The sequence below is a fragment of the Chlamydomonas reinhardtii genome, chromosome 17 (genome assembly GCF_000002595.2).
Source record: "Chlamydomonas reinhardtii strain CC-503 cw92 mt+ chromosome 17, whole genome shotgun sequence".
Classification (NCBI taxonomy): Eukaryota; Viridiplantae; Chlorophyta; class Chlorophyceae; order Chlamydomonadales; family Chlamydomonadaceae; genus Chlamydomonas; species Chlamydomonas reinhardtii.
The window spans coordinates 5,534,058-5,548,958 of NC_057020.1; the positions used below are offsets into that span (position 1 = coordinate 5,534,058).

Sequence of the window (14,901 nt, forward strand, 5' to 3'; positions counted from 1 at the left end):
TTTGGTCTAGGCGGGTTGGATAACAGGAGCAGGGGCTCGTACAGAGCCGGATGGGTGGCGTGCGTGCAGGCGCACAGCCGTGGCAAAGGCTGTCTCACTCAACCTTGCCGCCCAGGGTAATCAGAGATTAGAGAGATAAGGTCGGGCGGGTTGCCCAAGTAGAGTCACCGCCGCCGGCGGTAGCTGGGGTTACCCTTCGCGTGCGGGGCACGCGGCGGGTGGTAGAGACGGGAAGGGAGAAGAGAGGGGAGACAGGAAAGCAAGCAGGTCCCGCAAGCCGGCACGGCGTGTCGGGGACTTGGTCACACGCAGGTCAGGTAGACCAGGTGCAGGGATAAGCAAAACTTCTTCAGACCAGAGGTGTCGCAGTCGACCTGCAATCTGGGGCAGGGGAGGCGAACACCCCAAGGGAAAGGGGGGGGAGAGCCCCCGACGACCCAACCCGCAGACAAGGCGTGCGTGCCCGGTCCAATGCCGTCCGCCCCACTGCCTAGGCCCAGGCCCTGTACTATCTCACGCTATCTTACGCCCGTCTCTGTCTCCCTCACTCCCTGCTACTGCCACTAACCGAACGGGCTCAGGCCCAACTACCGAACCGGACCCTGCTCTGGCTCGCTCCCAGCTCGCCCTGCTATCAGCTGCTGTACCTAATCGCTGCCAGACACTACACGTATGCAACCTGGCGCAGAGGCTCTGCTGGCGTACGCTATGCGGGTTGGGGTACTCTTGACCCTAGTGTGGGCAGGGGCCTTGGCTATCACTGACGGGCTGCGGGTAACGGCTCAGGACTTACGGGGATAGGTCGGGGGCAACAGGCACAGCGGTGTGGGGTAGGGGAGAGATAGGGAGAGGGGAGAGTCTGGGGCTCGGATGAACCGGAGTAGGTGAGAGATAGTAAGGGGAGGGGGAAGGGGGCTTCGAACGGGTACTTGGTTGTGCCGGGAGGCACCCTGTGGGGGAGGGGAAAGGCTAGCCTAGACTTGCGCGAGCGGGCGACTTCGCGCCGAGCACAAGGGGCCGCGATACAAGGGATCGTTCTTTGTCCAACTTGTATTACAATACTAGAGACTCGTAATTAAAGAGTCTATTTAAGAGTGACTCTCGAGTAGTTGGTGTGAGGAGTTGGGAGGAGGAGAGTGACTGAACTACCCCAACTCGCTCGCTTATATATTCCCGTCGGCCCCTGCATTGGCCGGATGGGACTCGTACAGGTCGTACAGGCCTAGGCTCCAAATCGCAAGTGCTAAGCAACTGCGCCGAGGGGCCCAAGTGCTACCAACTTCGCTAAGGGCCCATCGGGTCCCTCACACATACACTGCGCCAACACTTGCATCGCTGCGCGCAACTAATACCCTTTCAGCTCCCAAACACAGCCGCGCTTCACCTGCGGCGTTCTCCTAGGCATCCGTAAAGTTCTCAGTCGTCTAGGTCCAGCATTAAGCTTACCACCTTGCACACGCTAACCGGTCACGGGACCGTTGTCAACTTAAACTATCATCCACTACAAGTCAACCATACTAAGCCTGCGCGTCGCTTGCGCTCCTCGCGGCCCTTCGCCGCTCCGACAGCTTAAGGCAGCCAGTCCTAGTCTTGCACCGCAGCCTTGCTCGATTAGTACTGTAATATCTTCTCCACCCGATTTACTGGCAAGCTCCGGCGGCCCTGCTTGCTCCGCTATTTTGCTAGATCCAAAGTCGATCCACTTGCTCGGTGCTCTCGCTATCCGCGTCCTGCCGCTACGACCCTCTGGTGCTGCGGCTCATGCGCTCATTGTTTATATGACTATGCGCCAAACACGTCCGTGCAAAATCCGTCCCGTCAACGTGCAGCGGCGCCCCGTGCAAAGCACCCACAGCTGTCGGTCCGCCCCTACTTAAGCCGCGCGCCCCAGTGCGGCCCTAGGGTGCCGCAAACGTTGACTCCACTCTCGCCCTTTCCCGCCCTAAGCCTCCATCTCCTCTCCTCCCTCCTCGGTCTCTGTCTCTTCCCTCCTCTCCTCAAATTCCTCGTCGGGCTCGGTAGTGCACAGCCTGCGGACGCCAATCGCCTCGACCACCCAGTTGCTCACGTAGGCGCGCATGTCGACACTGCCCTCCACCAGGTGGCGACCGTAGAGGCCGTTGATCATGGCGACCATGGCCGCTTGCAGGACGTCGTGCGCCAGTGCCTCCGATTTGCACGGGTGGCAGGGCCGGCCCGCGATCAGGATGGCCGGCTGAGTGAAGGTGACGCCGGCCACGGCGCAGCTTACCAGGGCCCGTGCTTGGCTGATGTGGAGGCCCATGCCGCAGTGGCCGATCGCCTCAAGGGCCTGATTGAGAGCCCCGCAGCTCGCGTCCTGCTGTCCTAAATAGGCTGCTTGGCCTGCCGCCCACTCGAAATCACCCTCGCTGTCCATCTGCACCTCCACGCTGTCACCCTCATCCGTCTCCCCCTGCTCGGAGGCCGGCGGTGGTGGCGGCGGCGGCGGCGGCGGCGGTGGCGGCGGCGGGGAGCTGCTGTTGCTGCTGGTGGAGATAGAGGACTCCGCCCTCTCCGCCTCCCTCGCCGGCGGCGCCCCCGGCCCCACCATTCCGCCGCCTACTCCCACTGCTGCGCCTGCGGCGGCTGTGCCCGCCACGACTGCGACCGGCGGTGCGCCGCTCTGCGCCGCCCCTCCGCCCGCCGGGCCCTCCTCCGCTGGCGCCATGGCGGCCAGCGGCTCTATGGCCAGCGCCACCTCGCTGCTAGAGTCCTCCTCTGGAATGTCCGCCAGCAGCCGGCGGGGTGATATGTCGCTAATACCGGCCGCGCCCAGGTCCGACGTCGTGCCCGCCCAATCAGGGTCGGCGAGCAGCGGCTGCGCCGCCATCGGTTGGGCTGCCGCTGTGGGCGGCCCCGCCTGGCCGAAGGCGCCGAAGGCAGCAGCCTGCTCCAGCTGGACCACGCGGTGGAACAGCATTTGCATCAGCTGGGGGGCCAGAAACGGGTCGAGTGCCGGGAGAAAAGGGCCCGGGACCATGCCGGCCATCGGCACGAAGTGTGGCGGCATGAACGCCGGCGGCGGCGGCAGCTGCTGCCCCAGGTACGGCGGTGGCAGCTGCTGTCCCAGGTACGGCGGCGGCAGCTGCTGCCCCAGGTACGGCGGCGGCAATGGCGGGCATGGCGAGACCTGCTGCTGCTCGGCCGGCTGTTGCCGTGGAGAGGAAGGTGGCGGTGGCGGCGGCGGCCGCTGCATCAGGGGCGGCGGCGGCGGCGGCGGCGGCGGCGGCGGCGGTGGCGGCTGCATAGGCCCCGGCGGCGGCGACGGTGGTGGCGGTGGCGGTGGAGGCGGATAGCCCCCCGCCACCGTGTTGGTTGGGCTCATCCGCTCGCTGGAGGCCGGCGGCGCGGCGAACAGTGCCTGAATTTTGCCGCGTCCAACCGCGGCACCCAGCGCCACGTTGGGCTGGGCCGGCTGTGGCGGCCCGGTGCGCAGCCGCGCCGGGCCCTGGGAGACCGTGGGCGAGGCCTGCGCGCCGGCGCTGATCTTGGTCGCTGGGCTGGAGCGAAAGCCGCCATAGGGCGACGTGAGGCCGCGCTTGCCCCCAAGCGCCAGGAGTGCACGCGCCCGGGGGCCGCCGTGGGCGATGGCGTACGCCATCGGGTCGGTGGTTTGCGGGACCGCCTGCTGGGGCGCGGAGCGGTTGATGGTCGCGGTTAGGCGGAAGACGCCAGGTAGGCCACTCCCTGCTGGTCCCCAATACACTCGCCCTCGTCTTGCTGCTGAACGCCCTTGACGTGGCCTGCCTCCGCCCGCCGGAGCTCCGGTTGGCCTTCCCTACTATTGGCGATTCGCCCTGCTTCTCCCTGGCTCTCGTCCACCCCCCTGGTTGCGCCTCCGCTTTTGCCTTAGCGTCTGGTTCTATTCTGCCTTCCGCCCTCCCTGATAGCGCGCTCGAGTCCTCACCTCGCCGTTGGACGCGACACCCATCGGGGATGAACCTGGCGAGGCGTGCGTCGCGGCCGTCAGCGCCGCGGCGGGGCCCGCCGCCCCAGGGAAAGCCTGGACCATCTGCGCCGGTGAAGGATACTCAGTTGCCAGCGGCCACGGCGGAGAGCCGTGAGGATTATCGGTTCCCATCGCCTGTGCGACAAGTCGTTTGCGAAGTTCTGCTTCTGCGTGCTGCTTTAAGGCGGACCGGATATAATCGCTGTGAACATGCATTTTGGAGGACTGAGCCTCCGTCGGTGTATATGAGTTGCCAGCGCCAGTTCCCCTCATGCGACCAACTGCCGGCACCCCTTTACGTCGCCGGTTTCCCTGCTTTCTCGTATTGCGGGATTGTGTAGCGCGGTGTTCTCTATCAGCGTAGTCGGTGGTCGGGTTCGCTGCGCGGTCGGGGTTGCGACTGCGAAGTAAGGCTCACTCGAGCGCCGGGGGGCAAGCCCTTGCGGCCTGCCACGCTTGGGTAAACGGTAGAAGCCCTTGTTTCCTACTTGGTTGGGTGGTCAATTCCGGGGACCTGGGTAGCCTTGGAGCCCAACGGTGATCTGTTCCTGTTCGCTGCGGGTCCCGTTGCCGCTGTCAATAAGACCATATTCTATCCTAAATTCTGCGGGTGGACCTCTGTGGAGGGTGGCCCGCTGTCTCCCGGGCACGCGTCCTAACACGCGTGCCATAGCGAATGGCCTAGCGGGCCGGCACCATGGTGCCGCGCGGCACCAGGAGCTGGGCGACTGGGATAGTGAACCGGGTTGACTGGTCATCCTCCACTAGCGCCATAGTGCCGGTTCGGTTCCACAACAGCCACCTATACGGTCCCTCCCGGGTTGACTGAAGCTTGCTGCGAGACGGGCGCTGGCGGTACACCAGCGTGCCTTTCTCTAGGCACGGCAGGTGCATGAGTGCGGGGTCGTCTTCGGGGGCTGAGTCGTGACTGTTGGTGGGGAGCGCGGGTTTTGGCGCAGCTGGCTGCTGGGTTGTGGTGCGATCGCCTCGCCCCCTACTTCCCGCGCCGCGTCCGCGCCCCCGCCCCCTGCCGCCGGGAGCTGCTGAACCCGCGCCGCCCCTACTTAAGACTGCTGAGGGGGGTGGTGATGGCGTTTTGGTATTGTCACTGTCAGAGCCACTTGCCCTGCGCGTCGTGGCTGCGGTGGCCGGCTGCCCCTGAGCCTGCCCATCCGCCGGCGTGTCGTCCGGGCTACCGTAGGCGCCCTCCCCACCCGGACGAGGCTTTGGCATCACATTAACGTGCGTGCGGCGGGCGTGGTCACGCACCATTCGGGTTTGGGCCTTCTCCATGTTGCCTCGAGCCCCATCAGCCGCTGCGTCTAGCAGCTCCTTCCTAACCCCAGCGGCCTGTCGCCGCTCGTCGGCCACCGCCTCCGCCCCTTCTCCCTCTGAGTCCCATTCCTCACCGGGGTCGGCCGTCTGCTGTGCCAGTGGTGGCTTCTGCTGCGCCAGCGCCAGCTCTTTGCCGTACAGCAGCAGAGCCGGCGAGCAGCCCGTTGAGCGCTGCCGCGCAGCCCGGTACGACAGGGCGACCTGGTGAATGTAGAGGTCCCAGTTTGCCTCCACTCCCTCCTGGCACAGCCGCACCAGCGAGGAGCGCATGATGCCCATAAAGCGCTCCACCTGGCCGTTCTGCGCTGGGCAACGAGGGCCTGACTTCACGTGGCGCACTCGTTCCCGAGCCAGCAGGGAGGCGAACTCGCCCTGCCACTCGGTGCCCTGATCCGTCATCACCACCGCCACCGAACCCCAGTGGCACAGCACGCTCTCCCAGAGCCAGCGTGCGGTGGTGGCGCTCTCCTTGTTGGGCAGGGCACCCACCACCGGGTATTTGCTGAACGCATCGATGGCCACGGCGATGTACCGGTTGCCGCGGGGCGTGAGTGCGTGCGGGCCACTGAGGTCAACGTTGATGCGGTGAAACACTTGCACGATGGGTAGCGGGTGCAGGGGCTGGTGTCGCACAAGCACGTGCTGCGTGGGGTGGCACTGGCGGCAGTGCTCGACAAACACCCGGCAATCGTGCCCCATTCCCTTCCACCAGAAGCGGGAGCGGCACAGGTCGAAGGTAGCCCGCACGCCGGGGTGCGCCAGGTTGTGCACCTCGGCCAGGGCCGCCTGCCGCTCGCTATGCCGCAGGATACGCACCTCGGGCCGGTTGCGGGTGGCACGCTTGTACAGCTGCCCATTCTCCCATCGGTACCGCCGCGCCTTGCGTGAAATGCGCGCACACTCCTTGTAGAAATCTGTGCCGGAGAGGTCGGGGCGAGCGACGAAACTCCGGTACTGCAGGTAATGCAGCAGCCCGGCGTCGTGCCACACATCGGCCTCGCCCGCGCTGTAGTTCGGCACTCCGTTCACGGCTAGCACGTCTTCTGACACCTCCCCTTCGCCCTCCGTCGCTGTGCCATCCTCCTGCTCCCACTCCTCCTCATCCTCGCTGGAATCCCCTTCGCCCACGTATGCCCTCACCAGCTCGTCGGTGGGGAAGTTGGTAAAGCCGCTTGGCGCGGCCGTCGCCGTTAGGGCTGTCGCCATGGCGGTTGGCATGTTGGTTGCGGCCAGAGAGGCCGTAGCCGCCGCCCTTGCGACTGCTTCCTGATGGCCGGGACCTGCGGTTGTGGCGGCGGGAATGGCGGCCACGGGTGGCGTGGTGAGAGCAGGCGCGCCCACGGGGCCCGGGTTGGGGGCGCCGCTGGGCAGGTTGAGACGCCTGACAACCCGCACAAGCCGGCGGTTAGCTGGGGCTGGGGCTGCGTCCCCCGCGCCCCCACTTATGCCTCCTGTGCCGGTGCCGGCCGCCACCCCCAGGTCGTCCCCGTGTTGCTTCCCCGCGTTCGGGTTGCCCCCAGTAGCGTGCTCGGGGCAGAGCCAGTTGCCCTCCGGCACACGGCGCAGCGGTGGTCGCAGGCAGGTGGTGTGGTATGCGCTGCTACAGCCCGGGAAGTCGCACAGCAGCATGTTCCACTCTGGCTTACCCTGCTGACATCGAGCGCATTTGGGGCTCTCGCCCTCCTCCGATTCACCCTGCTCGGTGTAGTCCTGAAGGTGCGCAGGTGGCTGCGGCAGCCGCCGCCGGCGCAGAGGCTCCCCGGACGGACTGCGTAGGGAGGTGGTCTGCGGCGCCGGTTGGGGCGGGGCGTTGCGGCTACGCTTGCCGGGGCTCAGGGGGTTGGGGGAGCGACACATCGCCAGCAGCCGCTGTAAGGGTGAGGCAGGGTGGCCAGCTTGGGGCTCAGCCCTGGGCGGGGCCGACCCTGCTGCCGCTGGGCTGCCAGGCCCGGCCCCCTCACCCCCTGGAACCTCTGCCGCTCCATCCTCACGAGCGGTGGACGGGCCGGCTGCGGCGCGGTCCGCTTCCGCCGCCGGCTGCGAGGGCCCTGCCCGCCCGGCTGCTTTCTGCTCGCCCACCTGCCCTGACGTCGCCCGCCGCATGAAGATGCGCACCTCCCGGTGGCTTCGGGCGGCAGGCAGTGACCACACCTGCTCGAATTCCTGGGACAGAGAGCGTCCAGCCAGGAAAGTGGACATACGCCCGTTAGGCTGACGGTGCGCGGTGGCGACATAGCCCGCAAGGGGGCCCGGTGAGGCGGAGCTAGTCAGCAGCTCGGTGCTGAGCCCCTGGTCGCCACCAGACCCCTCCACGTCGTCTGTGTCCTCCCTGCCCCCGTCCTCTGCCAGGTGCCCCAGCCGGCTCAGCCCGTCCACGTTTCCGTGTTTCGTTCCAGGTCGGTGCACAATCTCCATGTCATAGCCCTGCAGCCGTAAAGCGTATCGGGCCAGCTTGCCTGTCAGGTCCTTGGCCCGCATGATGTATGTGAGCGCCGTGTTGTCCGTGATCAGCTGAAAGCGTGCTGACGCCAGGTACTCGTGGTACTTCTTCACTGCCCACACAGCGGCATAAGCCTCGCCGTCCGTGCTGGACCAGCGTGTTTCTGCTCCAGTAAGCCGCTTACTGGCGTAGGAGACTGCATACTCCCGGCTGTCGTCGTCCAGCTGCGACAGGCACGCGCCCACGGCGTTGCAGCTGAAGTCGGTGGCCAACCGGAAGGGGCGGGTGACATCGGCGGCACGCAGTACGGGCTCAGTCGTAAGGGCAGTCTTCAATTGCTCAAACGCTGCCTGCTGCTCAGGCCCCCACTGGTAACCGAGCTTGCCTAAGCAGTCGTATAGCGGTCGGCTTATAAGCGCGAAGTTGGGTACCATTGACCGGTAATAGTTCGCGAGACCAAGGAAGGCCTTGATCTGGCGCACGGTCTTTAGCTTTGGGTAATTGCGAATTGCCTCGGCATTGCGGGGGGCCAGGGTGTACTGGCCCGTCGCGCCCGAAATGGCATGGCCCAGGAACTCAATCTCTGTTGTCGCAAAGTGGCACTTCTTGATAGACATCTTCAGGTTAGCCAGGCGCAGGCAGTCGAACATATTCTGCAGGTCCTCCGCGTGCTGGACTGGGTCCTTGCTCGCGACGCAGATATCGTCGATGAACAGCGCGCAGCACTTGCCTGGTGTGCTCTCTCCAGGGCCGTAGAAGAGGATAGGGCGCAGGACCAGACTCAGAAGGCGCTGGAAAAGCGCCGGGGACTGCCTGGCTCCCATCGGAAGCACCGTAAACTCGTAGAGCCCAGAGGGCGCCTGGAAAGCAAGCTTGCATCGGTCTTCTTGGCGGACAGGCACCTGCCAGAAGCCGGCGATGAGGTCGACGGTGGAGTAAATCCGCTTTTCGCCCATCGGCGGTGCCACCGTGTCTATCATAGTTTGGACGTGGGGCATGGGAAAGCGAAGGGGTTTGGTCAAGTCGTTCACAGCGCGGAGGTCGATGCAGGCGCGCCACTGGGGTGGGACCGGGGGCGCGTCCGCGGCGCCTCCGCCGGCCTTGTCGCTGCCTGCCGGCCGCTTCTTCACCATCACCATGGGGGAACACCATTCCGACGAGCTGGGTTGGATAACCCCAGAGGCCAGCATCTTCTGCACCTCTGCCTCCAGCGCGTCCCGCTCGCCCTTGCTAAGCCGGTATGGGTTGGTGCACACTGGTGCCGCATCCCCGGTGTCGATACTCGCTTCCAGCCAGCTGGTGACGGACAGGTCCTGGTTGGATGCTGCAAATACGTCGTAATTGTCCAAGAGCACCTTCGCCAGAGCGGTTGAGTGCTCCGGAGTCAGGTCCGGGCTGAGGGTTGCGAGTAGCAGTTGCCGCCGCTCGTCGTCAGCCGGAAGCTCTCCCTGTGTGTCCCTCACGCGCTGGCCATATTCCCGAGCGGCCAGCAGGTGCTGGGTTGGGGACAAGCGCAACACCTCCTCCTTGGTGGGCCGCTGTAGCAGCACGTCGGCCAACGTGGGGAGGGACGTGCGTGGGGTTTGGGGCGTGCCTGACGCATAGTAGATGGGCGTACGTGGGGCCGCCCACGACTGGCTGCGGGGACTGCAGCAATCGTCATCCTCCCATGAGGCATCCAGTTTTGCCCCGGACGGTGCAGGGGAGGCGAAGTGAGCGCTGGTGACTGGGGAGGGCGGCCCGCTCCCTGAATCTGAATCCAGCAGAGGGGCCTCGTAGCCCGCGGATAAGGTGCTGCCGCTAGCCACGTCAGACAGGAAGCCGTCTTGCCGGCCTAGGGCCACGCAGACGCGGGAGTGGCCCGGCTCGTGTGGGTTTTGGCCCCTATAGGCCGAGTAGCTGACGAGGAAGCGGGGGTAGTGAGAGGCCCGCCGGGGGAAGGCTGGCTCCTCGCCCCTGCTTTCCTCGTCGCTGCCGGAGTCGCTGGCGTCCATAAGTGATGGAGGCCCATCAGATTCGGTGTCAGACACATAATCCGCATGGAAGGTTGGTGCGCTCGCATCGTCGGGTGTCGAGTCGCCTGGCATGCTCAGTGGATCCAGGGGCGGGAGAAAGGGGTCTTCGCAGTCATCCCATGTTACCCCGCTCTCCTGGCCCTGGCGGGTTAGAAAAGCCCGGGAAGGGGGAGCCGCCCCTCCTGCGTCCCCCTCAGGGTCATAGCCACAAGCCGGAGGAGGCTTGCAGGGATCGTTGGGGCGGGTAGCCCCCTCCTCATCTTCTTCAGTAGCCCCCTCCTCCTCCTTGGTGTTGGCCGAGGGGTTCGGATCCAGCTCAGTAGTTACCGTGCTGCTTACGGAGCGCGGCGATGGGCCCAATGGCAGATCCTCCCACCACGTGTCATCGGTGTGGGAATCGGTGCTGCTCTCGCGCGCCAGCTCGCGGGCCCCGGCTAGGAATGCCGCGGCCTGCAACACCTGCAGCTCTCGTGACGCCGTCCAGTGTAGGATGCGAGCCACTCTTGCCACCTTCTCGGGTGAGCCCTGCCCAGCCGCCAATTCCGTTAGCAGTCGCTGAGCCTCCTCAGGCCCGTCCGGTGAACCTACTGGGTCACCTGGCGGGTACTGCAAAGGGTTGGCCTGCTCGGTCAGGGGCCCAGCATTGGTACCGCCGCTGGGGTTGGGAGCCCTGCGGTCTGGGCTGCGAGGTTGGGACAGGGGCAGGGGAGCCCGGCCATCCTGGATGTCTTGCCACCGTTGCTCGTCGATGGACGTGTCTTCCATGGGCCGCCCAGCTACCAGGGCGTCCAGTTCAGCCTCCATGTCCAAGGGCCAGTCTTCACGAGGGTGACTGCTGAGGCTGGATGCCCTGGGGGACCCGTTATCCATGGTGTCCAGTACTCGGTGCATGCAGACACGCCGCGCCCCAGCGGAGCGGGCGGTCTCCGCCGTGGGTGATGCGTGCGACAGCATGCTGTCTAGGATGCCGGCCAGCTCCAGGGTCTCCGCGCCTGTCAGCGGCGGGGGTACTGGAGGCAGTACCGGGGACGGACCGGGCACCACATATCCTGGCACTTGGCAAAGCGCAAACGGCGAGGGGCGAGGCCTCGAGGCGCTCCGTGTTGCCGGGGCTGGGGGGGCCGGAGCGGCAGCCTCCTCGCCCTCGCTTGGGGGGTCGCTGACCACTCGCGCCCGCCGCCCCACCATGCATGCCATGGGGGTCGGAGGAAAGTGGTAGCGGATGGGAAGGGCACTGCGCCTCCCTAGGTCGTTGGTGTATTCCAACATCTTCTTGCGGTAGCTGATGTCAGCCTTGATGGGTGCCAGGAAGTCAGACCCTAGCAGGATGACATAGCTGGTGGCGTCGCTCACGTACGCGTCCACCGTGCTAACCATGTCACCCGTGGCGATCACCAGGTTGCGCACCAGTCCACCGGACTCAGACCTCACCCCATCAGCGTTGGTGAAGGTCTGCTCGGCGGGCTCGATATCCTCCACTCGGCCCAGGCGCCGTAGTGTCACCCGTGGAATCACGGTGTTGCTAGCACCGGTGTCCACGACTGCTCGGGCACGGATGAACTTGCCATCGGCCTTGCCCAGGAGCACCTCGGCCTCTACCACGTCCCACTCGCCTCCAGATACCACCGGGGTCAGGGTCGCTGCCGTAGCCCGGTGGGCGTGAGCAGCGGGGTGGCCCGGGGGCCCCGGGGCGGTTGCTTTGGGGCTCCGGGTAGTAGGAGCGGCAGCCGGGGCGCGGGTTGGGGGTCGGGTTGGTGGTGCGGCAGCAACGGGTGTCGGCAGTTCCCGGGAGTGCTGTCGCCCCAGACCGATCAGCCGTCCACCAATCTTGGTGTAGATGTTTGCGGGGTTGACTCGCAGCGCCCGTGACAAGGGGATGGGGTATGCGTTGATCTTGGCGCAGATCTCATCGGCCACTCGCTTCTCCTCTTCTCCTGCATCGCCCGTCGGAATAGGGTCCGTGCGGGGAGGACGGGCTGCAGGGGCGGCGGGATCAGCCGCGGGGCTGCGAGCCCTGGTTGGAGCGTGGGCGGGGGTTGTGGCCTGTGTCCGGCCCCGCCCGGGGGTAGGCCGCCGTCCCGTAGGGCGGGCTTCCAACCCAGCTGGGGCACGGGGGCCTTGCCCGTCGCCTGCAGCCGGCGCAGCGGCCGAGCTGGCAGGGGCGGCAGCGGCCGGCCGCTGCTCACGCTCCCGGCGTTGGTCAGCGTGGCCCGCGGTGAAGCGGCGAGGGGCTAGGCGGTCCACCTCCATGGGCTCGGGCCCGGGGATGGGGACTGGCACCCTCTTGCGAGGCAGGGTGATGGGTTCGAAGTCGCCCACTCGTTTGGTGTAAGCCTCAGCATTAGTGTAGTAGGAGACGGGAGCGGTGGTTGAGCCTTGCGGTGACATGACACCGCCGCTGTCCTCGCTCTCGTAGCCCAGGGCGTAAGCGTCCCTGTATGGGCTGTAGAGCGGGCGGGCCGCCTGGAACAGCAGGGTGCGGCTGGGGGTGCGGCGGTGCAGCAGCTGCATGCGTGACATGCGGGTGCTGAGGTCTTCAACCCCGCCGCCCCCACGCCCGGCACTGCTGTTGTTAGGCCCTCGGTTGGCCATGCGTGGGCCTTGGTCCGACCGGGTATCCCGGCTGTCTCGGCGGTCATCCCGCCCAAAGGGCCGGCTGTAGCGGGGAGGAGCGGTGCTAGAGCCATTGCTGTGGCGTGGCTCGTTGCTGGGCGAGCGATCAGCAAAGCGCACTCGCCGCTCCTCGCTGTCAGATCGGCCGCGTGTGTCCCGGCCGTCGGCCTTGGACAGCTTGCCCTTCTCGCTGGCGTAGATCGCCTTGCGGATGGCAGCAGTTAGGTTGTGCGGCTCCATGTCGTACACGGAGTCGTAGATGTCGGGATGCAAGCCCCGCATGAAGTTGTGCATGTGGGTAGGGTCACGGTTATAGTCGAGGCGCAGTTGGGTCACGAGGCCCAGGTAACGGTCGGCGTACTCGCGCACCGTCTCCTTGGGGCCTTGTGTGCAGTTGGCGAGGGCCAGATGCAGCTCGCGGTCTGACACACCCCAGCGCTCGCGCAGGGCGTCACAGAAGCCCTCCCAAGTGGACGATGCCATGGGGTTGGCTAGCTTCCATGACCGGTACCACTCCTTGGCCGTGGGGCCAAGCCGTTTAGAGGCAAGTTGGAGCTTTCGTGACTCAGTCCAACCGAATTCCTCTGCCAACTCATCTACGGACTCCAGCCAATCACGCACAGAATGCCACTGCGGGTCGAAGCGCTCGCAGTGTTGGGTGATACGTTCATAGTCAAGTCCTTGCAGATCGGTATGGAAAGCGCTAGGCCGCGCTCGGCGGGGAAAGCCATCTTCGTCTGACATGAGTGGCTACTGGGGGATGGAAGAAGTCCCGGTAGCGAAACCAACAAAGGCGTGCCGACCCCCCAGAGATGACAGGACACTTTTTTCGCCTAACTTTATCGCCGCGTGTCAACAGCTGTCGGGGCAGATCGCGTGCCGTAGAGGGGGCTCTTCGATCCCAGCAGTGCCCAGCGCCGCCGTATGGGGACGTCGGTAGCTGTTTTACTCACGGGAGGGGCTTCGCTGTTTGGTCTAGGCGGGTTGGATAACAGGAGCAGGGGCTCGTACAGAGCCGGATGGGTGGCGTGCGTGCAGGTGCACAGCCGTGGCAAAGGCTGTCTCACTCAACCTTGCCGCCCAGGGTAATCAGAGATTAGAGAGATAAGGTCGGGCGGGTTGCCCAAGTAGAGTCACCGCCGCCGGCGGTAGCTGGGGTTACCCTTCGCGTGCGGGGCACGCGGCGGGTGGTAGAGACGGGAAGGGAGAAGAGAGGGGAGACAGGAAAGCAAGCAGGTCCCGCAAGCCGGCACGGCGTGTCGGGGACTTGGTCACACGCAGGTCAGGTAGACCAGGTGCAGGGATAAGCAAAACTTCTTCAGACCAGAGGTGTCGCAGTCGACCTGCACTCTGGGGCAGGGGAGGCGAACACCCCAAGGGAAAGGGGGGGGAGAGCCCCCGACGACCCAACCCGCAGACAAGGCGTGCGTGCCCGGTCCAATGCCGTCCGCCCCACTGCCTAGGCCCAGGCCCTGTACTATCTCACGCTATCTTACGCCCGTCTCTGTCTCCCTCACTCCCTGCTACTGCCACTAACCGAACGGGCTCAGGCCCAACTACCGAACCGGACCCTGCTCTGGCTCGCTCCCAGCTCGCCCTGCTATCAGCTGCTGTACCTAATCGCTGCCAGACACTACACGTATGCAACCTGGCGCAGAGGCTCTGCTGGCGTACGCTATGCGGGTTGGGGTACTCTTGACCCTAGTGTGGGCAGGGGCCTTGGCTATCACTGACGGGCTGCGGGTAACGGCTCAGGACTTACGGGGATAGGTCGGGGGCAACAGGCACAGCGGTGTGGGGTAGGGGAGAGATAGGGAGAGGGGAGAGTCTGGGGCTCGGATGAACCGGAGTAGGTGAGAGATAGTAAGGGGAGGGGGAAGGGGGCTTCGAACGGGTACTTGGTTGTGCCGGGAGGCACCCTGTGGGGGAGGGGAAAGGCTAGCCTAGACTTGCGCGAGCGGGCGACTTCGCGCCGAGCACAAGGGGCCGCGATACAAGGGATCGTTCTTTGTCCAACTTGTATTACAATACTAGAGACTCGTAATTAAAGAGTCTATTTAAGAGTGACTCTCGAGTAGTTGGTGTGAGGAGTTGGGAGGAGGAGAGTGACTGAACTACCCCAACTCGCTCGCTTATATATTCCCGTCGGCCCCTGCATTGGCCGGATGGGACTCGTACAGGTCGTACAGGCCTAGGCTCCAAATCGCAAGTGCTAAGCAACTGCGCCGAGGGGCCCAAGTGCTACCAACTTCGCTAAGGGCCCATCGGGTCCCTCACACATACACTGCGCCAACACTTGCATCGCTGCGCGCAACTAATACCCTTTCAGCTCCCAAACACAGCCGCGCTTCACCTGCGGCGTTCTCCTAGGCATCCGTAAAGTTCTCAGTCGTCTAGGTCCAGCATTAAGCTTACCACCTTGCACACGCTAACCGGTCACGGGACCGTTGTCAACTTAAACTATCATCCACTACAAGTCAACCATACTAAGCCTGCGCGTCGCTTGCGCTCCTCGCGGCCCTTCGCCG

General features: G+C 65.3%; 1 protein-coding gene across 1 annotated transcript in view; it reads left to right on the forward strand.

Annotated features, from left to right (window-relative positions):
• The window catches only part of CHLRE_17g737463v5 (uncharacterized protein), an 8,372-nt gene extending 7,217 nt beyond the window's left edge, over positions 1-1,155 (forward strand). The window contains exon 5 of the mRNA XM_043072578.1: positions 623-1,155. The gene's annotated coding sequence lies outside the window, so the exon portion shown is untranslated. The remainder of the gene's footprint in view (positions 1-622) is intronic.
• The last annotated feature ends 13,746 nt before the right edge of the window (positions 1,156-14,901 follow it).